The sequence below is a fragment of the Larimichthys crocea genome, chromosome III (genome assembly GCF_000972845.2).
Source record: "Larimichthys crocea isolate SSNF chromosome III, L_crocea_2.0, whole genome shotgun sequence".
Lineage (NCBI taxonomy): Eukaryota > Metazoa > Chordata > Actinopteri > Sciaenidae > Larimichthys > Larimichthys crocea.
In genome coordinates this window covers 26,667,850-26,695,456 of record NC_040013.1, presented here as the reverse complement: position 1 = coordinate 26,695,456, position 27,607 = coordinate 26,667,850, and the positions used below count along the sequence as shown (strand labels likewise).

The following is a 27,607-nucleotide window of genomic DNA, read 5'->3' as shown; positions in this document are numbered from 1 at the left end:
AGGGCAAGCGGAAGACTAGACTGTGATCTGACATCTGAGAGGGAGAGAAAGACAAGGGAGAGAGCAAAAGAGAGAGAAAGGTAGCAGGAAAATGGGTAAGGGCGGGGGAAAGACGAGGACTGAAAGACGGTTGTAGGAAAGAGGGGAAGAGTGATGCTGGTAAAGGAAATGAAGATGGGGTAAGCGTGAGAAAAATAGTGAGAATGAATGTTAAGTAGGGAGGGACAGAGAGAATTAATATGATTAGGAAGGAGAAGGGAAAATGGAGAGGCACATAAAGATGAATGGAGAGTAATGAAAGATGGAAAAAGGGAGAAAAATTAGGCTTCTTTCCCGTAAGAAACAATTTGTCAAAGATTTTATGGATCCTACTTTTAAAGCTTTCTTGTTGTAGTGTGAATAAAATTTCTGGGAAACTTTGACAGGGAGACAAAGTCAGATTGTTCTATTTTTTTTCTTTAAACCTGACATGCAGTATGGGAAGGAAAATGCAACAAAGGTGCAGAGAAGACGCATAGAATCATTCTAGCTTTTAATTGTTTCATATTTTGCACATACAAATACATTTGATTTGACAGCACGCGATGTGGATCGGAGCTGATTTTAAACAGGGTTGCTTCCAGGTACTGTCTGAAATCTGTTTCCCCCACATATCGTAGGTCTGTCTGGATAAACTACAACTGTGTCAGGTGTATGATTTTGATCAGGACGTGCGCTGCTTTGATCACTCTGCCAGCTTTTATCAGCATGCATGCTCTTTTCATAACCAAATAGGACCCAATTATGTCAAGCAGATTGTTCTTTACCTGGAGTGCCAAAGCACTACACAGAAAGGAGGAAATAACTCAACTGAAACATCACTTAAAGGGGAAAAAAAACTTTATTTAGCTGTCAGAAAATATACTTGTTAGTCTCAATCAATTACATGAAATAAATACAAGTTTGAATGTGTGGAATATTTCCAGTCTTTTATCCCATATTCTCCCATATAAAAATGTAAAAAATAAAAATACAAAAAATGGTATATTAGTGCAAGGTCAACAATCTTATAGAAGATGATGGCAGAAATAAAGTGCAGGTCCAAGATTAATGTGAAGAGCAGAGAGCTTGTGAGATTTATGAGTGGACATCTTGAAGCTCTTGTCTTGATGAAATTCCTGCTCCACTCTAGTTGATCAGGAGGACTCATTACCTAAAGAAGCACAGAGAAATACGAAAATTATTAAAAACAATTCAAAAACATTCGGTTAATCATTTGCATGACATCAAATCTCAATGAAAAACCTTCAGTGAATAAAATGTGAGATTAAATCATCATTTCCAGCCAGAGGGGATCTCTTGGTTACAGTGTATCCTCAACAAACACACAAGCTTTGTTTGTTGTTGCTTAAGCATGAGGGACAGCACTTGTTGCAGAGTTTCATCACATCCCAAAGCAAGATTCTTGAATGAAAGGAGTTCAGTGAGCTGTGAGTTCCCAGTGTACTTGACGGTGACAAAGGCCTCAACAATGGCAGCTGACATTAGTCCCCCTCATATCACACTGCACTTTCCTCCCATTGTTCTCCCTGCACTTCTCACATGTATTGTCTTACGTGATATCCTTAGAACCTGATAAGACGCCCGGTAAAGGGTTTTGTAGCTGAGGACACAGGCCTGGGAGTGTCTCAGGGTTACAGCTGCTTATTATTCTCCCATAGAAGAGACTGGGAGACTGTAGGGTCTGGGGAACGCCTTATCGGATCCCCTTTACACCCAGCCTAACCTGGGTTACCTGCACCTCCAGCCCTTACTCCATTACTCTTGCCATACCTGGCACTCCCTTCCTCCAGAAAGACATTATGGTATTACATTTCCCCCGAAACTATAGAGCTTGCTGACAAGCATGGGAGGTATTCTGGGGCCCAATATGGATGTATAGGCTGTACAGAACAGCTGAGGTCATTTGAGATAGTAGGGAAACCTAACTGTTTCAATGAAATCTTCAATGTATGGTGTCATTGTCTGCATCAGACAACAAAGGGAAGCAACACGTCATTTTAGGATCCCGTGACTTCAACAGAGGTGTTTCCTAAAGGTTTACTCTAAATGTATTTGCTGATTTATCTTGTCAGACACTTGTAATCTATTGAAAGTGGATGCCTCCCTTGCAAGTTGCTATAAGTCAGCAGCTCCCCTCAGTTTATTTCTTCAGAATGTATAAAAGTACTTTTTTTTGGCCGGGCTGTCTCCATCAACAAATTTCTCTGATGTTTGGTTGACAGTACAGAACAGTTTGGGGTTGGCAGGGGGTCCCTGGGCCATCAACAGCCAAACTCAGCCCAGCTCTAAAAGATGAAGGCAGGTGGATTCAGACAACTCAAGCACACCGCTCTGTCTCAAGGGCACGCACTGCCTGCCTGGCCTGCCTGTCTATCTGTGGCAGCTGATCTTAGTCAAAGCTACATGTGCCTCTCTCTGCATCCTCTTCTTCTTCTCTGCTGACACAGCAGTTTAATGCCTATATATAAGGCTGATGTCCGCAGTGTGTGTGTGTGTGTGTGTGTGTGTGTGTGTGTGTGTGCTCATGGGTTCAGGGCTTTTCGGATGGTTCTCAGTATTTCTAATATTTTGGTTACACCAAACGCAGCATTTCACACTAACTGACTCAACTGAACAGACAGCTGCAAAATGTTTTATCAACTTTTAAGTACGTTACATTTCTAGTTGTAGATCAATGGCTGATGCCAAGGAATAATTACATCACATTACACGTTTGCTACATTCAAACCTGCCCAATCAGAACTGATATTTAAAGATCAATGTTTTTATCAGTGTTCGACTGCAACACCTCACCATCATAAGTACATACAATGGGAGTATACAAAGAGTTGTTGGTATAAACAAGATGCCTTACAGAATTTTTTACAAATGTTTCCATATTAGCCTGTCAGTTGTGATAACATTGTATTGACTATGTTGGCTGTAGAAATGGGCATTTTTAGACAGCTGTAGATAGAGCTTTTCAGCAGACCCAGAGGGCATTGCATCATGTCTGTCAAGAGTTTTTTTTTTTTTTAGTGATCCAAACCACTTACAGTATTCTGGAATGAAGGCAACGAATAAATATAAAATGTACTGCTGGTTATAGGTAGTGGTGTTGCTGGCTAAAAACTGGTCATCCATTTCTGAGCTGCTTTTAACATTCTGTGTCTACCAGTGTCATTGTCTCGGCAAGATACATGCTACTGTCTCAGCCACTTACAGCCAAAACACGGAAAAAGAAACTAGAAATTAGAATATTCCTTAAAGTTTAAAACACATCTTGTGTATACTGGAGATTCTTTAGTGCCAGTAGACCCAGATTTTCCCAGACCAGTTCCGCAAACACGGATAGTTGTCATGCGTCACAATGCGCATTTATGCGGAAAAATACAGACATTTTTTGGGAGTGGTCTCCCCTCATCCACAAAAAAGGATTTCATGTCGAAGAGTCCCTCGGGAAATTGACAAAGGCAGAAAGTAGTGTCTGGTGTTGGCCCAACACTCTGATAACAGGGTGGAGTAGTTGTATGCTCTCCTTCTGCTAACTACTCCCATAAGACTGCAGTCAGATGCCTCTACTCTCCATAAGGGAGGGAACTGATGCTGCTGGTGATCTGCAGAGAATAAGACTTGACTGAAGCCTATCAGAGCTGGAAGAGACTACTTATACAGACTCAGCACAGGAGAAACATGATGCTTACGCATACATGCATGCATACAGGTACAGACATGGTTTACTCTACTTCATTTATATAATCTAGGACGGAGGTAGGTTTGGACACATTGTACTGTACATACAGATGGCAGCAAACAGAATAAATAGACACACATGTACACAAATACCACACATGCACAAAGATATGACACACACACACATAACACATCTCACAACCACGCCATTCTCTCCCTCTCCTTCTTTCTCTGTCTATCTCTGTCCGTGCTTTTGAACCTTAGGGAGACATATTCTTTTTCATCTGTCAGTATGGATGGAAACAGACATGTTCAAAACACACAACAATGGCCTCCCCAGCACCGAGGAGGCTCTATGTTTTGTATGCTTGAAGCACTGCATTATCTCCTAAGTGTCTAGCAACCCCGGTATAGTAAATAATGGATGCTCCTCTTCCTTCTGAAAAACCCCTCTTTCACTTCAGGGACCAGTCATGGTTTACCTGTATAAATGCCCTTTCTGTGTCTTTAGAGAAATGGATAGCACTAAAGGATGTGGGTCAGACGATTTCATTAGCACAGCATTTCTCTCTGTGTCTCCTTCAATCAGCCGTTTGACAGCAGCAATGTCACTCAAAATGTCTTACAGACACTTTCATATAGAATTCTCTGAGAAAAAAAAGGATGCAGAGACTGCTGATCCATAGCAGGAAATTCATAAAATATACCCCATATAACAAGAGGGCAGAAACAGTAGCGCTTGAAAGGAGAGAGCGCAGTCACCTCTGAGATCAGCTGAATATCCTTGACGTCTTTAGCCTGGAGACTCCTTTCATTATGCCATTTGTTTCTGGGTCAGGATCTACGCGGTCGCCATCCAACCTAAGAACACAGGACAGACATAATGTTCAGTACTGTAGATGTACATGGCATGCAGATAAACATGCAAGGTTCATATTTCATATTCAATCATATCGCTGTACACATGGAACCAGATGTTGAGAACCGTGTATGACTTTTTTGACCTACTTGTTTAGCCATACTTTGTACAGTAAAGTCAAAACACTAAGTAGGATTGGACAGAACTATTGTGTGCCACCTCATAACTAAGTCTCTTTGGTCTCCCTCCCCCATTCATTCTGAGGTTACATAGAAAGAGTTTCAGCTACTGTGAATTATTTACTTGATTCGCCATTCGGGCCTTTAACCCCTCAGCAAATGCACAGGCAGTCAGGGTTAAAAATACACTCCCACAGGAGTTTGGCTCTTCATGCATGTGTATGTGAGTGTATGTGTGTGTGCATGTGTGTGGGCAGGGGTATGGGTTTAAAATATAAAAAAGTATATAACCCATGACACATAAAACACCTTCCTCTCCCCCTCTCTATTTTATGGACACACACACACGCACACACACACACACACACACACACACACACACATAGATAGGAACTCATCAGAGTATCATTATGTGGGTACTTTCTGTGTGAGAATCCAGGTCGTCCCAGATGGGATTATTATAACACAGCTTGATCTGTGCAAGAGCTATGAGTGTGATTGTGTGAGTCCGTGTGTGTGTGTGTGTGTGAGGGTGTGTGTTAGTGTGTGTGCCTGTTTGTTCGAGAGTAAGTGAGTCCTGACCTGTGCTTCATGACCTGAGTGAATGTGAGGGCACACCTCTGTGTGTGTGTGAAAATATAGAATATACAGTACAAGCATAAAGCTGTGCCACGCTGAACCATTAGCGAGAAGGTGTTTTGCTTGACAACTATGTGGAACTACAGCGACTGGCTGATCAGTCAATCAAGAGAGTATGTATACGGTGGGCATATACATGTCGAGCCTTTGAGTCAAAGGCTGGGGTGAAATTGTCTGTGATACATGCCCGTCTAACACCAAACTGATTGAGGTTGCAGCAGCTTCCCTGTCTGAGTGAGGGAATATTAATGTCACCGAGATATGTGGGCCTTAATGGATCTGCACACACACACACACACACACACACAGACACCAACTCTACTTGGCCATGTTGCCGTGGTATGTCCCTGGCATGCAGCAGTGTTGTCATGGATACCTCCAGACACATCCGCCATCCCATAAGCGGGGGGATGCTGAGCGCCTCAGAGGGGCTGGCGCCGACCCCCCGCCCCCCACTCCCTCCCTCCCTCAAACCTTCAACCCCCATTCTCTATCCCCTTCCCCCCCAAAACTGAACCCATGTCCCTTATTCTCCCCCCAAAAACCCCCAGCTCAGCCTCAAAAAAGACTCTCTTCTTGTCAACTGAGTATAGGCCTGGAAGCATACAGTAGCTATCTTGTCCCAGTGATGGGGCCTTCATTGCTCTCAACAGGGATGGGTTGTAATGTAACACGGATGGAGCAATGAAGAATGAGACATAGACAGAGCCAGTACCAGTTTAAATCTTGCCCCAGACAACCTAAAATAGATGTTGAACATGGGGAAAAGAATGACATTCTGTGTGTGTGTGTGTGTATGGATGGATGTGTGTGTGTCTGTGTGTGTGTGTGTTAGCCCTCAGGGCTATGGTTAAGCCTGTAGTTTATCCTGAACTGATCCTTTTCATTAGCCATTATCAATAATTCAACATTGCACTTGCTTTAATGGTTTAATGTGGGCAAACCCTCAATCCACACACATCCGTGCTGACACACACACACACACACACACACACACACACACACACACACACACTCATACACACATATACGCACACACTCTACTTAATAGCACTCAGTCTCTTGGCTTGCGCCCAGTGCCACTGAGGTGAATATAGACGTGTAAACGTGCACATAACACAGTCAGTGCACCTAAAGCTTTCAAAGATAAATACCTATCAATCAGAAAAAAACATTTTTCCCCACCAGGCACTCATAGGATCGCTTGATTTAGAGAAGAAATCATTTATTATTCCCCTACAAAAGTCTGTTTTACTGTATATCAAGTTATATTTCCAATAAAAAGGCACATCAAATCCTCTACTCTGAGAGGAGGAAATGAAAGGGTTAATCTTTTATGACGCGTCCCCTCCCATCCGTGCTCTCTTATGCCCTCCCTTTCATATTCTCCAGTATGGCAGCGCTCAGTGCCTGCACATATGCTGGAGAAAAAAAAAAAAAAAGAATCCTCTTTGATTGGAAGACTAATTTGAAGTGTCAATTATTCTTATGCAAATGAAGGTACAGTTTTTTCACGTCTGAAATGGGTTGGGGGGCACAGATGGGTGCATGTGTGTGTGTGTGTGTGTGCATGTGTGCACAAATCTCCCTCCAAAAACATACAGCACCATTCCACCCCCCCCCCCCAACTCTTCATCTATACCTCTTAGGGAAGAAAGCTGACATACAAAGACAGCCGGCATAATGGGACGAGGATATTTGCATGCACATTGTCCACAGTGAACGCCAAACAGATCATAAATTGAGAATACAATGCCAAAACACTAACAAAGGCATAGAAGTGCAAGTCAGCGCCCAAAACATTCGACAATACAACCGGCATGGTTCTATGTTGTAATGTAAATAATGAAAAGATGTTGGGTAAACAGGAACAAAACAAGAGCTACGATGTATCACGGGAGGTATTGTGGGTGAACAAAACAATTTACTAAAGCTTTTGTCATTTAAACACTTTCCAGTAACATCCTCTTTTGCTATTGCCATAGCAAGGGGTGCAAGTGAGAAATATAATCCCAGTGTCTGTACAGAGAGAGTAGTACAAGAAGATCCTGTTTAAAGAAAAAGGGAGAGAGAAAGAGTGAGAAATTGAGAGCGACAGAGTGTGCCTAAAAGCATACGTTCGTGTCTAAGTACAGTATGTGAGTGACTGCACGCTCCTCTTTATGATAATTAAAGCCTCGGACTCAAAACCTAAATCTGGATGAGAGATTTAGACTGACAAAGAGAGACAAAGTGAGGATGACAAAGGAGAAAGAAAAAGAAATTAAACAGACAGAGGACTCTACAAATAGAGTCTGTTGTCTGACCCTCTCAGCTGATGTGGTGGTTCAAGTTTTTTTTTTTTTTTTTTTTTTTTTTTTTAAAAGGCTTTTCAGGCCCAAAACAGGATCAAACAACCTGCTGTGGAGTCCGGTTACACCATAACAATGGCTTACATTCACTCCCAGCCTCAACACACAAGCTTTTACCTCAAAGGGTGTAGAGGGAGAGAGTAAGTCTGGTTTGGAGGGTGGGTGCGTGCGGGTATAGAGGGGAGTATAGCGATATCTTAGACGATAATGGTGTTCAACAGATTAGATGGTATCAGCCTACCATGTTTGTTTTCAACTGTCGGCTTCTGCAACTCTGCTGAGATCTATGGTCAACCCCGCAGGCACTCTCGATCTCAAGGAAACTTTTAGATATTGCCGGAGTAAGTGAAGTACTCTGATAGATAGCATTCAAAAGTCTTAGATAAAGACAGCTGGTGAGGAGAGAGCAGCTGGGGACAGATCATTGTCTATAAAGGGGAAATACAGAGGCATCTTTGAAACCTGAAAACTTGCCGCGGTGAAAATCCATTATTGTCTGACTGATCGCATTGAACATTTGATGGACTTTTAATTGACTGCTGGATGAATGGGTCGTTTTTGTAACACTTCCCTTCATTAGCTCAGGATTTTAAACTCAGACATATTGACGGATTCCTAAAGATATCATATAGCCAACTCCAACAGACGTCCCTGTAAGCCGCTCTGTCCATAGCAGACAATCTGATTAATCACAGACCCACAATAGACAGCTACTATCTGCTAACCTCCTAAGACCCTGCTTCTCAAGCAATGAAAAGCAGCCCTGGCAATTTGTATTTGTTTTGCATTGGTTCAGTAGTTCTGGAGAAATTAGTATGCAGTCAGGGATGGGAGAGCTTGTCAAGATCAGGGGGGAAATCTCTACCCACCCACCGGGTGGATCTACATTCATGAACAAGGTTGACAAGAAAGCTGACTAGTGTAAAGACAAGGAGCAAATAAAATGGTGGAGAACACCATGAATATTCTTTTTCATATGAGTGCACTGAGAACACCTTCATAGACAGTCCATTTCTCCATCTGTCTGTCTTGCACGTCTGTTCATCTGTCAAGACAGTCACTCTCTCTTTTTCTTTCTCACACCCTCTAGCCCCTCTTCTTTTTTTTTTTCTTCCAAAAACTGTGTCATGAACGTCAAAATGCTAAGGCCAGTCCTTTTGAGGGTGTTCTGCCGGACCATAGAGCGAATAAACATCCATGTCAGGAGAAAGCGATCTGGGGCCCTTCTCTCACTGAGCCCGAGCTCTCCTGGGAAACACACAGCTCATACAATGGATAGAGGAGGCCTTTTGTTGAGTCTCTGGGAGCTGCAGGGCTAGCTCTGGATCAAACAGGGTTGTATGTGTGTGTGTGTGTGTGTACATTTCGGACATGCGCAGGCACACACACACACACGTACGTATACCAAACCACACTGACATGCGAGAGTGAACACACACACACCTTCGCCCACACGCACACAGAATCACAGACTTTCCTCATCTCCCTAAACTCAGTGTGACTAAGTAAACTTCTTCACCCTTTCGCAGTAGTTACCGAGGGCAGGAAGATGAATTTGAAATAGCCAGCAGGAGAAGAGACAAAGAGGAGAGTGGTAACGTAAATCAGCGTTGGACTGATTTAGACTGGTTTAGTGTCGGTCTAAAGGGGCTTTCTGTTGTACTATATACAAATCACAGTTCAAAGCCTGTGGCTGGATTCCCTCCTGGGGTACAAGGCAGGGAAATCCTGCAGGGAAGTGTCTACTTATACTTGTGGGTAGCCTGTGTGTGTGGCACAGTTATTTATTGCATATAGGCTTGAGGAAATATATGATCTGATATTGGCACAAGATAATGGGGGAGGGGCTGCACAGAACAGAACAGCAACACAAGAGGAGAAGCGGTATTAGATGACTGCAATTGTACTCAGGTCTACAAAACATTTAGGGCAGCGGTTCAGTGAGTGCACTCTAGATACACATTAGTAAAATGCTGTGTGTAGTACTATCAGCTGTTTATGTCACAGTTGTCTAAGACCTGTGTACATCATGGCTGAGCAATATATGGTACAGACAGTGGAATAGAAAACCGCTGCACTCCTTTCTTCCCAGAATGCATTTTAATAGATTTTCATTCGAGCCACCGCCTTGCTCCTGGCCGTCTGCTCCTGGAGTAGGATCTATGGGAATTCTCCTCACTGAAATGAACTCACACCGTCTGACCCTATTCATCCCCAAGACTGCACTTTCTCTGGGACTCCCCCTTTTCCAGTCCCCCGGTTTCCCACAGACCCCCTCTCTCTCTCTCTTTGCATCCTGCCCTTCTTTCTCCCTACCTTCCCACTGCCCCCACCCCTCCCAAGTCTCTGCCTTGCTTTCAACTCCAATTTTGGGCACAATGAAGTTGTTCTGGCTGACAGTTTGGCCAGTAGAATAAGTGTTGTTTGAGCCTGCTGTGTGGCCCTGTAGTGGGCCCATTCTCCCCCTCGCCAGCTCAGTTACCGAGAGCCTTGTTGGTGGGACACGGAAGCCATCCGTCCCCACGCCCCCACCCTGACCCAAACAATTAACCTCAAACCGCACTCACCTGTGCCTCGTCTTCACGTACTGGCACACATGCGCGGACAGATGCATGCACAAACACACAAAAAGACCTGTCCCGTCACTTCTAAGCAAATGTATAGCACTTTTGTAACGTGACTTCTTCCTTTCAGTTCTTTGTTCATGGAGATAGCATGTAGTTCTCCATATTGCATCTGTTATGGTGTGGTCACTGCTACATCACAGCCAGGTTGGCCTGATTTGCTCAGTTACTCCATGTCTTGTAGGACGTGTCAGAAAGGATTTTGTATTGGGGTCAGCTGGAAAGACAAAGCCTGCAGCCCTCTCTCCTCTGTCGCTTTCAGTAAGCATCAACCAGCCTCTCTTTCTCTCTCCCCCCTATGCACCCCCTCACTCCCTGTGTTTCTTTTCCAGTTCTTGGTTTCTCTCTTCCAATGAGTTATCAAACAAGTATATAAAAAAAAAAATCACACTATAAATATTCTTCTTGTGTGCATCCCCTCTGACACATACACACACACACCACAGAAGCCAGGACATGAGAAAGTGGCTGGGAGAGGCCCTGATGGGGGGACCATATGTCCAGGCGTTGTATATCAGTCGGCTCGCCCTCAGCGCTCTGCCAGACCACCATAACTTAGTTTGTCTTCAGCACAAAGTTTGGTCCAAGCTTGGCTGGGTTCATTAGGAACCTATTCTCTGGAGCCAATGAAGCTCAACAGACCTCCAACAAAGGAGCTAATCACACCCACTGCTGCTCTCTCTCTCTCCCTCCCTCACCTTCGCTCTGTCTCTGGAAACTCTATCTCTACTATTTCCACACAGTCTCAATCGTTTATTGAATAGAAACTGTAATCAGTCGGTGCCAAACAATGATAAATGTAGACAATACAGCTCAATCTGCGGAGTGTAGAGCACAAAGAATAAACAATCACAGACATTATGTCAGAAAATAGAAATTTTCCAATAGTTCACTCTTTTGTAACAGGACAGTCTATGGCACAGACACACAAAAAATGGATAATTGGGCCTCCATTGAAGATTCACACCTGCGACTGTTTGTGCATGTTAGTGGACCTATGAAAGTGTCATGTTCTCACCTGACAGACATTTCGCTGTCTCGGATGCAAGTGTTAGTGAGAGTGTACGCCTACCGACGATGTGTTTTTTGAATGTGTGTCCATTTGAGTGCATGTGTGAGCAAAAGGATGTGGTGCACTGACAATGCAGAGCCCCAGGCTGCTGAATACTTGAAATGACCTTGAACCTCAGCATTCTCCATTCCCATGGCTGCAGGGACGGTGAGCACGTCTGTATGTGTATGTGTTTGTGCATGTGTGTTTGAGAAGAAGAAGAACAATGAGGCTTTGCAATGTGTCTGTGTGCACATAATAGCTCTTCCCAAAATCTGTAGTCGAAATATTTCCTAAAAGCATCTATAGTGAATAATGTCGGTGAGATTTCACGGCCGTTGCATTTATGATAAAGTTAGTGCTGTGCTTCAAAGTGAAAACTTTTGCAACAACAAAAAGATTTGAAGATAGATTTTTCACATTAAAGTGAGCTATCCACTTTCACTTGTGTGTCCTACTACCTCCCAGCCTGCAGTGACTGTATTTGCTCACCCAGCATCCAGCAGAGAAAGAAGCTTGCTCCATACCATGTCCCCTACTGTGAACACAGGCTACAGCCAAGCATAAACGTGGTTGATCTGGACATGACTTAAACACACAGTCACTGTACACACAGGATGGTCCCAAAGCACACAAATACACAGACACACATTCATGTGAACACTGATGAAGAGGACTTGGTGGGTTAAGAATGGCGGTAGGGGGTAAGGATGGCGAAGGGAAAACCCAGCGAGGGGTGGTAAAGGCCATGTCACCGGGCCCAGCTTGGACACAAATGTCAACAGCATGACTACCTGTACACGGAAACCCAGCAGAGAGAGAGACCAAGGGAGATAATCAAGAAGAAAAGAGGTGAAGAACAGACGTTACTACCGAAAACAAAGGAGGGAGAGAGAAAAGCTTAACAATCTGATGACCCTATTTCAAAACCAGGTTTTAAGAAAATGAGTTTAAGAAGACCAAACTGAAAGATTAATGCAGGGCAGAACACGGGCTGTTTTTATCTTTCGTGTTGTGTGATTTCCAAAAGATTTCACAAAGTGACAAGGACCTGTCAAAACAAAGGCACCCTCTTTCCATCTAACAACTATGAAACTGTTTTTATTGTTGACATATTTGAACCCGAGTGAATACTAATTAATCTGGCTTCACTAATTCAAGCAAAACCTCTCTGCAGCACTGTGTGCACCCCTCCCTATCACGCCCTACGTTACTGTTCCTGCTCCCCATCCATTAGATGTCGAACAACTTTCAAAGTGGATGGAGAACGCAATGCCCTCTGCAGCCTAAAACACTGAATACATTATAAGCATTTTGCATTGCACTTTAATATTCCAACAGATACAAACAAACAAGCATGCGTACAGTATACAGTGAGATTCCGAGGAAAACTCAATGTTATTTTTTACCCCCCTCTCTTTTAAAGGTCAAAACACAACCGTGCACTATTCCGAGGCACTTTGAAGACCAACAAAACACTTCTACACTTGCACTCAATGTTAAAAGAGATAAAATCCACTTTACAGCTTCTGAGGTAGCAAGAGAAAGTATGTACATTGTGATGCGTTTTCTATTCATCCATGCACTAGTGAAGCAGCTCTTACAGACCTGTAAGCAGGAGCCTTGTATTTCATGTACAATGTAATCATTTGTGTTTTTTTCGGGGGGGCGGTTGTTTTTTATGGGTAAGCGTAGGTGGATTTAACAAAAACCTGGTAATATAAACACAGAAGCTCGGATCCCAAAGGACAACAAAGAGGCGAAATCAGACATCATAATACAAAAAATATATATATTTTTTTAAATTTTAGCATTACGTTGTACAGTGGATGAAGGGTGACTGAGATATGAATTCAATTGTTGTGATGACATCAGGTCTTTGTGTTCTTATAAAGACAAAGATTTCACATGCAAGATTAGGGCCAAAAAAGACATCTCTTGTCAACAAGGAGGAACCATTGATTGAGGTATTTATATAATTTTCTTTACATACAGCAATATTGCCATTGTTGCCGTCCACAAGATACTCACTAAACATCATGGTGTGTTTGTTAGCTGATACCTTAAATAAACTTTTAGGTGATAAAAGTGAAAAAGGTCGAATAACCATGACAAACATCGAACATTGTTCTGAAGGAAATTTGCATCCAGACTAAATAGAAAATTGCGTTCAACACTTGAACTAAAAGGACTGAAATACACACAAACACATACATACACACACACACAAACACATGCAATCTCCAGATGGCTATAGAGTGTAAATGCCCTGACAAACACAGCAACAACAGAATCCTTGAACCCAAAACCTGAGGCCATCTTCCTCTCAGTACGCTCTGTCTTCAGGAAAGAAAAAAAAAACCATCCTGACTCTTAATACAATTTTTCCTTTCTCCCCCTTTCCGTCATTTCCTTTTGTTTCCTCCCTTTCTAACCTCTGCCTGGAATCACAGCAAAGTTCCTCAGTGAAAGCAGTGTGTTCTACTCATCACCAACACTTTTACAGATCCTCAGCCAGACAGTGGTGATTTGTGCCTGTGTTAAGGCAGAACTACTTCTTGCCTCTTTCACAATATAGATTGCTGCCATTATCCAGAGCTATTCCTCCAGCTGACACAAAAAAGAAGAAGAAGAAAACATGGGGAGGGGGAGAAGAAGGATGAAGGAATTTCACCCTACCGTTATATATGAATTGCTGATGGGACCTGAGTGACAATTTGGTATGCAATTATCAGTGTCAGTCACAGAGACATTGTCATGTCTGATTCCCATCATGTGGTGCCAAGCTTTAAAATCATCAGTGTGTTGTCAGAGGACAGTTTTCCATTAAAGAAGTCCAATCAGAATCACTACGCTTTTATTGGTATAGCTGATGGAGATAAAATTGGGGTTGGGGATTAATTTTGGTTAATATACTGTGTATGTATGCGTACATATATTCACACACTAACATTTTACATTGAGCCAAGACCTTTTGACTGTAGCAGAACCTGACTAATATTTCAAATAATGTGGAGTGAATGTGGCGGAAATGCAAATTCAACGCTGTCGCCTTTCACAGTGAGGAATTAAATCAAAGCTTTTGTGGCCGCTGGGCATTGACGGTGGGAAAAACGGCGAGGCGAGGGGGTTCCTTGGGCCACTCGTTTGGGCTGTGAATGAGCCAGTGCCCGAGCAGGAAAGATGGTGTGCCAGTGGTGTGCTCTCTGCTAATTGATTGCTGCTACTAACAAGAGCATAATGTATTCTATTGTGATCGTCCTTTGCCCATGTTCATTAAGCCAGGAAGCAGCGTGATCTTTTCTTTTTGTCTCGCTCCGGCCCCTTTTCTCTCCTCTGCTCCTCTCATCCCCTCCTCCCAATCCTCTTTTTCTTTCTCGCTCCTCTTCTCTCTGCCCCTCTCTCTCTCTCTTTCGCGCTGGATGGGAAAGGTGATGCAAAGGTGGTATGACAGGCAAAGCATCCCCTCACCATTCCAAATGTAAAAAAAAAAAAGAAACGAAGAGGAACAAAGGACAGATGGAAGGAATGGAGTAGGTGGCTGGTAGGATGATGCAGGAAGGAAGTACGGATAAAAGGACGAGAGGGAAAGACAAGGACGAGAGATGATGGCTGAGAAGGTAGAAGAATATGGAAACAAAAGGAAGATGGTGGGAAAAGACGACACAATGCGAGTGTGAAAAAAAAGATCAAGATCAGAGAAGCACCTCTCACCATCACCCTCCATCCCTCTCTTTTTCTCCACTTCCCCCTCCCACTCTATCCTCTGTTCCTGTCAGGTTCCCACCTGCTCCTGCTCTCCCCCACACCTCTTCTTTTTTTTCACCCCCCTCCCTTCTCCCCTCTTGCCCCTTTTTCACCCACCTCCCTTCCCCACTTCTGCTCCTCACCCCATCTCTGGTTCGCCTCTTAATAAGAGCTGGCGGGACAATAGTACCATTGTTGCCCGTGTTTGGGAACCCTGGACTGAAACAATCGCTGTTTACCCAAGCAGTGGCACAGCTTGGACCCTTTCCTTCATTACAGCCGGGCCAAGTCTGATTAAGTCTGTTCCGCAAATGCAACAATAAGCCACTGAGCCAACCACTACAACCCCTCCACTCTCTGTCTTTTCACTCTCCCTCCATTGCTTTCTCCAACACTTCCTCCCCTCTTTTTCTTCTGAAGTCATAACTTTATTTGGATTTTCTCCCCCTGTATATCCCCATCCCTACTTCCACTTCCTAGCATTGTCGCCCTCTGATTTACATGCTGTTCATCACCAGTGACCAGGAGAATGACATTTACCAGAGGAGGAGCGTAAGAGAGAGACATAAACACACAGAGAAAAAAGAGAAACCGAGCAGAGTGTATAAATGACAAAGTATTTCAAAAACCATTAGTTGAATCTGATCTATTTTCAAAATGACCTTCATAATCTAGGACAAAGCTAATTTCTTTATTAAAAATTCCCACTAGGTTTGAACATGCTGCAGGCACTGGCGATATGACTGACTGCAAGAAATAAGAGAAAACTCTCTCTCCATAATGGTCTCCAGATCATAAAAAAAAAAAAAAAAAAAAAACTGGCATGGAAGTAGCGTTATCAAGCTGATGCTTGTGGCGGAAACGCACTGAATCAGTGGATTGAAAGCCTTTTCACTCAACCACATCCCTCAGCTCTGTGGCTTGTAACAGAAGTATGCTACCAGCACTATGCAAAACAGCATCATGAATATGCGTAATTAGGTGGGACTGGTGTAATTTTTCTGGGTTATGGGATGTGACATTTGTGGGGCAGGAGCATACATCAGTGTAAGCACGACTGACAAATGCATAATCCCCTTCTCTGCAATAAGGCATTTTACACTTTGCAACACAAAATATACAGTTTGGCTTCATACACTTAATGGCCGCGAGCAAAAATGCACAAAATCATTCAGATAAATATACACACATGATCACGCATGCATAGACACGCACGGTTAGACACATGCGGTGAAAAAAAAATTGCACTTCAAAAAGGCATTCGAACACACATATAAACTCTGGATCACGGTTCATTTTCTTAAAAGCTACGCGCAAACTACATCTGTGTTTACCGTTGGAAAAAGGAGAAACAAAAAGGCAGGCTTATATCTAAAAGTAGTACCTATAAGGATATCAGAGGGACACAATTATTAGATGATAATGGAGAAAACCTGGAAAGAAAAAAAAAATCAAATATGGCCCAGCCTTGGAAGGTAGAAGGACACAAAGACTGCTATTGCCAAGCAACTAGGTTAAAAGGAGACTGATATGCATGGATTTTTTTAGCATAATATGCTACCAGATATCAGTTGGTAATGAGCTTTAGACATTCTCGTTAGCGGCCAGGAAATTCAGCACAGCTGAGAGAGGCAAAGCAAATTTCTCTCCACACATGACTATGATGTTGAGAAATACCCGGAAATCTAGGAAGATTTTCTGCTTTTGAACTACTTAGTAATTCAGCATTGAATTGCTGACCATCTATGATAATATATAGTATGTTTTTTTGTTTTTTTTTTACATTAGTATTCAATTCAGATGAACCTTCAAAAGAACTCAACATGTGAATGCACAAATAAGGACAGGCACATGGGCATAGGTACACTGACAAAAGCATCTATTAATAATTGGATCATATTCTTACACAACCAGACACACACACACACACACGCACACACTCAAACACACACATATGTGGGCACACTTTCAGCACACCTCTCTAGCTCTTCAGAGAGAGCCAATTTATAGATACTGTACTGAACCCCCCCACCACCACCTCTCGCCTCTCTCTTTGCCTTGCCATGCCCCTTTCCCTTTCCCCATTCACCAATACACACACAGACAAACACACATACAGGAACACACACAAACACACCGGCACGCACACCACCCTGCCACAATCCACCGCCCTGCCACACATACCGAAAGGGGAGGACACATCCCTCATAGCACCCAGGAAATTAACTTGACATTTGATGCAGACAGAAAAAATATATTTCGGTGGGGGGAGGAAAAAAAAAAACAAAGTGTACTAAAGCAGAGATAGCATAAACCCATCCCTTGTTCACCCTTCCCCACCCCACCCCCCTTAAGCCCAGGGACGCATTCGAGGGGGATTTCAGCGATCTGCAATGCAGACGCCACTGGGTGCCCACAGAAAAATGAGCTTCATCTCTTGCCTGTCCTTCTCAGTGTATGCTGTCTGTCCCTCTTTGTTTCCATCTTTTATGATGTCGGCACTCCATTTTCATATTCAATTCCCCTCCCTCCGAGTTTGTGTCTTTCCATTTGGGAGGAAGTTGGAAAAAAAAATAATAAAACGGTATTGAAGGATCACTTGATGTTGCATGCGTTTGAAATTAAGGCACTCCTTTTTAAGCTTGTGAATGCAGAAAATTCAGACTGAGGATGTTTAAAATTGTTTTTGCCATGCCATTTCTTTCAATTTAGCTTTTATTTCTTAAAATTCTGGCTGATACACACCAAATATCCCTTTGCTGAGTTGTTCTATTTAAACAGCTGTGCAAATCTGGGTTAATCACTCCGAAATGAACCATCGTTCGAGAAAAGAAACAACAAACATGTCAACTGGTTGCAATCCTGCGAGCAATAACAAGAGTTGTTCCTTTTTACCCAGATTACATCGCACCTACATCATGCGAGCAGCCCAGAAAACAAAATGCAGTGTGATCTTGCATATGTTTGATAAGATTAACGATCGCAAAAAGGCCACGTAGTAACCTCGGCAAGGAGCCCAAACACCACGAGCGAGAGCAGGCCACAATTAATACATCATTATGCACTGCTACAGTTTATACCCGTGAACACACACAACACACAGCAAGACCGCCGACCAGCTAGTGTCTGTCTCAATATCCCCTGCATTAGACATGCAGGAATGTTAACATCATTATGCACAATTGTGAATGTCTGTCTGTGCCCTCCCCCTCTTCTCCCCTACCATATTGTGTCTGCGGGTTAGTCCACGTATGAGTGTGTGTGTGTGTGTGTGTGTGTGTTTGGATAGGGTGGGGGGTGTCTGAAAGAGGGCGGCATTATTTAAATATGATTTTTCATATGCAAGTTGAGACAAATTACTGATTGTTGTACGGCTATGAAACGCTCTGAACGTGACATTTTAAACCATGTCTACATTAATATCAGCATTTTGTCAAATGAAGTAATGTGGCAGGATTTATTTTCATGCAAAAAGGTACTTTGCAAAATGGATTCAATTTTTCTATTAGGATTTTATTACATATTTCTTTGGATTTATGTCCAAATTAGGATTGAATAATAGTTTTGAATTAATTTGTGATGATATTTTGTACACCACAGACACACTTTGAACACACTGGAATGCTGTGCTGTATTCTTATGAATTATAGAAATGATGATTTATAATTCTGGATGTAAGCAGACTGATTTTTACCTTTTTAAAGTACAAAAATGACTCTTTGTGCACTTTCTGTGCTGATGCATTTGTGGTAATATCCTGATGCAGTAACCATACTAGTGTTTTTAAATATTTATTGTGAGAACCAAATCAAATATCCAAGAGAAAAACAACAACATATGAGCATATTTTCCTGTTTAGGCAAAAGGAAAATGGAGACTGACCTAGTTCGTCATTACCTAACCCCCCCTCCCTCCCCAGTTACTGAACACACTTCTGAAAATGTCACATGTTTGATGAAGTTTTTACTGGGAGGGTGAGGAGGCTGAAGTGGAGAGGAGACTTTCATTAGTGTTGGTGTTACTAATACCTGCTCTGCATTTCTCTGAGGCGGTATGGTCAAAATATTGCATCATCTCAACACACACACACACACACACACGCACATACTGCGAAGCTGTTTGCAGCCATCGTACCACATTTACATCCACCGTGTTTCGGTACTGCCTCTTGAATGAACGCCGCATTTTGTTGCATCATAAAAAAAAAAAAAATGAAATTCCAGCAAAAAGGAAACAATACAAAGCTACATATTGTTTAGTCATTGTGAGTAAACAGATCTATCTGATATTTATAAGCAATGGAAACTCTACAAAGTCTCACTTTTTATGCCAAACACTGTGCAGAAGAAATTTAGAATCAGATTTGAAACCAATATATTTTTAGTTATCTGCCACAACTTAAAGGAAGATTGTCCAGCAAGTGTTGTATACAAAGTCCTTGGCATCCCTCTGCTTATACAAACTCCCCTCCTGCCACCTCGCTATTCCTTGCTGCCAGCAATTTGCATTCATTTGCATGATTTTTACGATGTGCATATCCTTTGTTCTGACTGTATGATGATGCAGAAGAAACCCTCCCTACGCAGTGCTATTACACAGCCCCGCTGAAAGCTACTTGGATATTACATTTATGAAGAAAAAAAACCTGTAGTTTTATCTGTTTTAATTATAAATTGATAAGCAGAGAATTCCACAAATACCAGACTCATCCTGTGGTACACCAGTGATAATGTAGTGCACCAGAATGAGAGAGGGGGAAGAAAAAAGAGATGAGTATGTTCTAGTTTTGTGGAATTTTTGAACAACCATGGAAAGGACATATTGTGCTATCGCTAAGAGGCATGAGCATCTGCAATATATAGCACGGGGAAAGGATTGCATCCAAGCATGAAATATGGAATTACTTGACAAATAGGAAATAGGAAAATTATAGATGGAAACTAAATCATTGAAAAGAAAAATATACCTTTCACATATTCTGCAATATTTTCATAAATAATGTGCTATTTTCCCCCCTCAGTCACATCTCTGGTTTTAGTCATCATTTATAATTGTATTTTCTGATCATAAAGAATTATGCCTTTGCATTTACTATGCCATCTTTACCGTGCAAAACTGTTCCTTTGGATGTTTGTGACTGCACCTACTGAAAAGTCTTCCTGTATGCTGGCATCTTTTGTTCTCCGTTATTGTTTTATCTGTACAGACAACATGCACACACACACACACACACACACACACACACACACACACATGCTCTCACACACGCACTGACACTTTAGCACTCCTTAATCATGCAGGCACATGCAGACGACTTCATTAATCGCTGTGGGCTAGCATTGATGATACAGAAGGCAGCCTACAACACTGGAGGGTTTATATTCACGAACGCGGGCGCCACATTATAAATACTCACCCCCGCTGGCATTATAATAGTAAGCAGCTGTACTCCAAATATGCATGTCTGATAGATGATTATGAGTATAGCATAGGAAATGAGGCAATGCAATGTAAACAAACTATACTGTACAGTAAACATACTGGGATGTCTCGGGTGCTTATCTTAATATTTAACAAATGGTGCTAAGGCAACGAGGAATGCAACCCTTCAATGAAAAATCCTTGTTCACATTCCAAGTAGGAAAAAAATTGCTGATACTGTCACAGCTCAGATGCATCTGCAAAGATGAAAAGCTGTCCTGCTTTTCTGTTTCAGCTTCAAACCCATGACCCTGACATATTCATAACAGGCAACGGGGCTGATGGAGGAGGGGGGGGTTAGATGTTACTCGTAAAAAAAAAAAAAAAAAGCCTACCTTTCTAACTAAATAATGCAACGTCAGATGTAGGCGCCTGATGACCCTGACACACTTTAAGGGCTGGGCTTTTAGCAGAGGGAGTGTATAGAAAATGTTCCCAAAGATGCTGCATGGAATGTTGCCCTTTTCTAGTGAAAACTATTGATGAAAACAAGATTTTCCTAAATTCAAAAGTGAGCTTTTTAAATGTGGTTCAGCAAAGTGTTGCATACATAAAGCTGTTGAGCCACCTCTATTATGCAGTGACACAATTCTGAAGTCTCGGGTAACAACTTTCTCTTTTTCACAAAAGGGCTTGTGCTTTTCACTTTAACATCTTTGGTCAACCTGATTAACACTATCAACAATGCTGAAAGTTGAAGCTGTGTTGAAATAACAATGCAGAAAAAAACACCAAGATATTCCATTTGAAGCCAGTGCTATAGTGGCAAAAGCGTTAATCCTATACAAAAAGGTAATTTGCTGAAATGTACTGCAGAGTTCACTATAAGACGCCATCTCTCTGTGGTATAGTCTAGATGGCTACAGACTTGAGTGCTGACTTTTCCTGCCCAGTGACTTGCCCTGCCCTTCTAATTGGCCCTTCTGAGCAGTCCACCAAATGTGTGTGAGTATTGGGAGTAATTAGGACGAGTAACACCACCGCACACTGAGGCCCATGGGCGCTGACATACCACCTCTTCTCTTCAGCCACTTATTTTTTTTTTTTTTTTTTAGCATTGCCAAGACATAAACTTTTGACTCTGCAAACTCTCAACACAGAGCATGAGGAGTTACTGTGGTGTTTTCATTCGGTGTATTGGTTTATATCAAGAGTGCCACTGTGTGGTATTGTACCATCAAGAGGCATAAACATTTAGGTACCGAGTGATTTATTTTCTGCTGACAGTGACGGATGTCAATAATTTCAAGCGAGTTGTAAGAAGAATGGGGTCAAAGTTGAAAAAAAAAGAAAAAAGAAAGCACATATGGTAATCGGCTACTGCTGCCAGCTAATTTAATAAATATTTCCTCGTCATGCGAGCTCAGCTCAGCTCATTAAAATGTTTGTCTCTCTTCAATTACATCAAATGTCACATGTAATAATGGCTGGCGGTCTAATTGATAGAGCAAGATGTCCTGCATGCAACGCAAACAAAGCCAGGGGCGGAGGGCAATTACTGTTAGCTCATGGATTTCAATGGCTAGAGGAAATTTTTGAAATCACTTCCTGGTTATGGCTATTGTTGCTGTGTGTGTGTGTGTGTGTGTGTGTGTGTGTGTGTGTGTGTGTGTGTGTGTGTGTTGTGAAGATGAACAGTGAACAGTAACCTCTGTTTCCCCTGTGCTTCTTGTCTTTGGTATGGACCACAGGGCAAAGAATGGGTCATGGGATTTGATATTGCCCACGATCACATCGCCTGAACTCCCTTCAAACCGCTGTTACTCTGTTTACTGTGTCCTCTGGACCACTACTAACATCTATGCCTTTATCCAGCACACACATGGGCTAACTTTGCTGCAGGCAAACAGACACACATGGACACAGACTCACACATCAGCAGAGATAGATACAGAAGGGGGGAAAACACTCCTCAAAACCCCTGCCAACAAAGAAATGTGTCTGTTTTTGATACAATACTTACAATACACTGAGCATTTAAATTAGTCTGTTAAATAACATTTAACTGTAGAGGAAATAATTCACAGTTAAGTGGTTTGTGTATTTAACTAAAGAGTGAATGACACGTTGTATTTTTTGTCCTTGAATTACTGAAGGTCACAGTAAATCCACAAATACAGTTTTGGCGTGATTAGGCTAAATTTGGGTTGTTATTGTTGGATACAAAGATGCATAGCGGGCAAATACACACCAAACTAAATGCTGTCATTGTATTGCACATGCCTACACATACAGCCTATATAGGCTACTGTAATACTGTATACACACACACACACACACGCACACATTTTGGTGTATTAACCCAAGCTCACCTCATGTGGGTCCAGTGGCGAGCAAAATCCCAGAGATCTCGTGTTGACCTCTACTTCCTGCTGCCTGCAGTTCTCCACAGCTGCCTTTCTCCATCACTGCAGCAACGAAAGACACACACACACACACACATGCAGGGAGTGAATACATTTACCAAGAGCTAACCTTTGCATGTTCAATAACTCCGCCTGAGCAAATCACAATTAACGCGTCTCCACTAAAAAGTAAGGAGGGTAAAGCAAATGCACAGTTCTATGGTGGAAAAAAAAAGAAACAGAGGTAGCATTTGCTATAGCTTAGTTTACTTGCAGGGATTCAAATTGGCAATAACTTTGTGCAAATGTCGTCTCAACCTTTACACTTTGCCACAAATAGCAAATCAAACTTGGGGCCTTAATGGCACATGAGGAGCTGGTTTGCAGATCATTTGAAGGTCATGGGAGATATGTTCTTTCATACTTCAAAATATTAATATCAAACCTTGTTTAAATGTTATCGCAGCAGTCTTGAGTTGCATGATTGATGTATATGATACTTAAATATCTCATATTAAACCTGAGATGATTTTGGTCCAAGTACTATTGGCTTCCAGGCTAACACTATTCTAGCAGCCATGTTGTTGAACCCAACCACCCGTGACCTCTGCCTTCTCTCAAGGAGGTCAAAAGTCAAATGTCAAGGCTAAAGGACAAGTCCATTTGAGGTCAAATGAAAGCATTATAGATTGTAGCTGTCTATGGTTAGTTCAAGACCCAATTTCTGACCTCTGGCGGCAGCATGCCGATGAACTTGAATGCATCCCTAAACAATTGTGGATTTTTTTGTTGTTTTTTTTATTCTCTTAATTTTTGTCCTTTAACCCTGTCAATAGATGTGACTGCTGACATTCTCCTTATGTGAAGATAGGTTCAAGTGAACCCAATAAAAAAAACTGGTCAGATGTCAAAAATATTGTAGGTGAAGAAGAATTGCAAAAAGTGCACTTTTGACACTACAAAGATTTATTATTATTATTTCTTTGATTTTGCTTTATCTAAAGTCAGTAACCGTTCATTTTATTTTCATGACTCATTAGGAGGATATTTGCAGAAATGTACAGTATGTTGCTGTGCGTGGTTTCTTTCTTCTGGATTTATTTCCTGCTAGCATACTTTGAGCATGTCAGTATCAAACTGACAGATGCCACGCTGTATTAGAGCTCCATGTCAAAGCGCACACACACACTCCCACACACATCCATACATAACCACACGTGCACTTTTACTGACACGCACATTGTCAGCGTGCTACTGTACATGGCAACAATCAATAATGCAACCACACAAGATTCTTCTGATTTAGTTCTTGCTTTTATTTATAGCTTTATTTCATTAGATACAAACTACAACACTCCATTAAAATCAAGGATCTTGAAAAATAAAACATGGATGTCAGACGTTCATGACCTTTTAAATTCAATTAACACGAATAAGAAGAATGAATTAAAAGAAACAATTAGGATATCTATTTATGGGGCATATTCTCATACTCCCTACTGCAATGTTCTACACTGTTCTGAGTGTGTTCTGTGGTTGTGTGGCAAACCAGAGTGTGTGTGTGTGTGTGTGTTTCTAGCCCTACGGCAGGGTTTAGGGTAACTATACAGCACTCCCCCCTCCACCTTCACCCCTTTCCCTTTGCGGCTTGTGTGGCTTGTCTCATCCCATCTCCCTCCTGCTCCTCTATCTCCCTTCTCTGCTCCGCTCCCTCCTCTCCCCACCACCACTCTGCTTCCAGCCTTCGTGTGTGTGTGTGTGTGTGTGTGTGTGTTGGGGGTGGGTGGGTGTAGGTGGGGGGGGGTGGAGTACACTGGCGACGACAGTGCCAAGAATCAACCTCTGCTTTCTCTCTAAGGCAGCGGTGTGGTGATGCAGATGATGCTAAATCTAATGCAAATTGCATATGTGTACATATCGCACACAATCACACAGACACAGGCAGCATGCGATGATGTAAAAAAAAAAAGAAAAAAAAAGAGGAAGACCTACCTACGAGGATTATTTTGATAGAGTGGAAAAATTATGTTTAAGTGAGCTGCGCTGATTCGAAACACGGTGCAAGAAATTTTAAATTGGAAAAAAACTGTATGTATATCTTGATTTCAGTGATGCAGAACTAACTGTGCCTTTCTCACACTGTGCGACTCCTCACCAATGGCACCTACTTATATGACAAAAAGAAGCAGTCATAGAACAAAAGCATTTCCTTTATGAGAGGTGTTTCTACTCCCCACCCTGGTGGCTTTCAGTGTTTCATTATCCAAAGTCGGGGTCTGTTTTGCCACCCAGCTCCCCCATGCTGCCTGTCTCATTTCCTCCCGGTAACAATCCATTAGCCAACGCCAGGCTCAAACACGCAGCCGCTTAATTATTCTCACTTCTTTGGCAGCACGCCGGGGCGTACCACTCATCAGAGGAAACAGGGAGGTAGGAAATGGGGAACAGCTGATATTGTATGTATACTTTATGCATGTAAAAAAGGGACAACAGGCTGACTATGCAAGGACACACGGCTCATGCAGACATAAAATCCACACGCATACGACACACTTCTTATATTTGAACTTGATGACTTCCAAATACATACATGCACCTGCAGAAATAAATGTCTTAAACCAAAAACTTTAATTGTAACACTCAAATACCCCCCGATAACATACTTTCCTCAGCTGGTTAACGGCATATACATATGTGTGTGTATCTGTGTCTGCGTGTGTGTGTCGATGCCCGAAAAATGGGGATGATGTGTGTTATAATTCATCTTGAATAATCTCCTGCACATTCTTCTTCGTGCTATGCCTCAGGAGCACTTCAGGATGAAAGGGAATGCTAATGCTGTGTCTGTATCTCACTGAACAGTGTGTGTGTGTGTGTGTGTATGTGTGTGTGTGCGCCGCCTCACTAAGCATATTTATGATAATTAACAGATAGAAGAGGTCAGCTACAGTGTGTGTATGTGACAGTGGGACTGGGTAAGACAGAAGGAGACAGAAAATGATAGGGGAGGGGACAGTATAGCGCTGATTAACATAAATTGCCAATATTGTTGGCGACTTCCTTTCTCTGCTGTGCGGCTTTCGTGTTTTCATTTTTAGTGTAACAGTTTAAAGAAAAGAATCGCCTACGCTCTCTCTCAAAAAAAAAAAAGTGAGTCTGTGCAGTAACTGTACACAAAAGGTAAAAAGCTTCACCTCTATCTATAAGGTTCAAGAATGTACACTGGTACATGTACAATGTGTTGAACTTCAAAGTGGCAAGCTCTGGATGAAAATTACAGCACTGCAATAATTTAATGAAGCGTTTAACACTGTATATGAGCACATAAATACATGTGCTTTAAATAGGAATGCTTTGTGTGCCTAATTACAATGTTTCATCTAACTAAACTCAATAAAAAGCCAACCCACAAATTGTTTCTTGGCTTAAAAATACAGAGAAAAGGTCAACTGAAATCCTTTTGAATATTAGCAAATACCGTTTTAGTTCTCATGGCCATGGTGCCAGTGTTAGCGCTCGTACCTAATAAACGGCGTGAAATAGAAAGCTAAACACACGCCGATCTCGTAGGTGACAGTAATCGAGGGAATTAATACATGCAAATGAAACACTCGGCATGCATAGCTGCCGACGACAGTAATTGAATAATTGACTTTCAGAGCTCTGCGTTCCTGTCCACGTAGCACACAGAAATTTGTATGCGTTAATGTGTATGCGTGCGCGTGTCTATGCCAGCGGACATTTTAGGTCTACCCTCCTCACACTCTCACTACTGCCAAACGCCTTAAGATGGTGGCACCTTGAGGCAGAGAGAGACACTCATAGAGAAAGCCAACCTCCTCCCTCCTTTCCCCCTTCTTCCACCTCGGGTCCTCACGACAACACAGGACAGGCCCCCCTTCCTAACCCTTAGCCCCCCTAATAAATATTTAATTTACCCCTCTCTAATAAGGATATTAGGCGAGTACACCCCAGCCCTGGCGTATATGCATGAGTCCTTTCTCATCAAATTTACATAAAAGGGCCAGATGCTAATGCGAGCGTAGCAACTACTGCTCACTATTCTATATGCACTGCTACTGGCTCCCTAGTCCGAGTGCCCATATAATTTAATTGCCGAACAGCATATATTTTTCAAATGGTTCCCCGTATTCAAATTGCATCTAGGCCTCAATACCATATGCTTTACAAAGAGCGGGAAGACGGGTATATTTTAATTGTAGTGGCGGCACGTCTACAGTATTTATGCTTATTTAATGTTTTCTGAAGCCCCTCCTCTTATGAAATGGTGCTTAATACGGACGTGCTTATGCATAACATGAGAAAAGGGGAAAAAAAATCTGGATGTTCAGGCCATGAATTCAGGGTACATTATGTTTTACGGAGTCGGCGCTTGTTCAAACATTAATTATCATTTCAACAATAAAAGCCAATTAAGGTTTGAAAACTACATTATGCTGATAGGAGTTTCCTAATGGAAAATTGTGAGTGAAAACAATGAGAGGCAATTATCATTATAATTTAGAAACAAGTACCTTGATATTGACAGTTTGTGGATTTACATACAGCGTACTGTATATAAGAAAAAAGACAACGTGCAGTCCAGTTAAATGTAGA

At 42.2% G+C, this 27,607-nt stretch overlaps 1 long non-coding RNA gene across 2 annotated transcripts in view; it reads right to left on the bottom strand.

The window, feature by feature from the left end:
- Positions 1–861: 861 nt before the first annotated feature.
- LOC104926806 (uncharacterized) overlaps positions 862–27,607 on the bottom strand; it is a 40,998-nt gene continuing 14,252 nt past the window's right edge. For both annotated transcript variants that reach the window (XR_002042970.2, XR_797236.3), the window contains exons 2-4: positions 22,958–23,053; positions 4,477–4,575; positions 862–1,192 (exon numbers count right to left, since the gene is read on the bottom strand). This is a non-coding gene — a long non-coding RNA (uncharacterized LOC104926806). The remainder of the gene's footprint in view (positions 1,193–4,476; positions 4,576–22,957; positions 23,054–27,607) is intronic.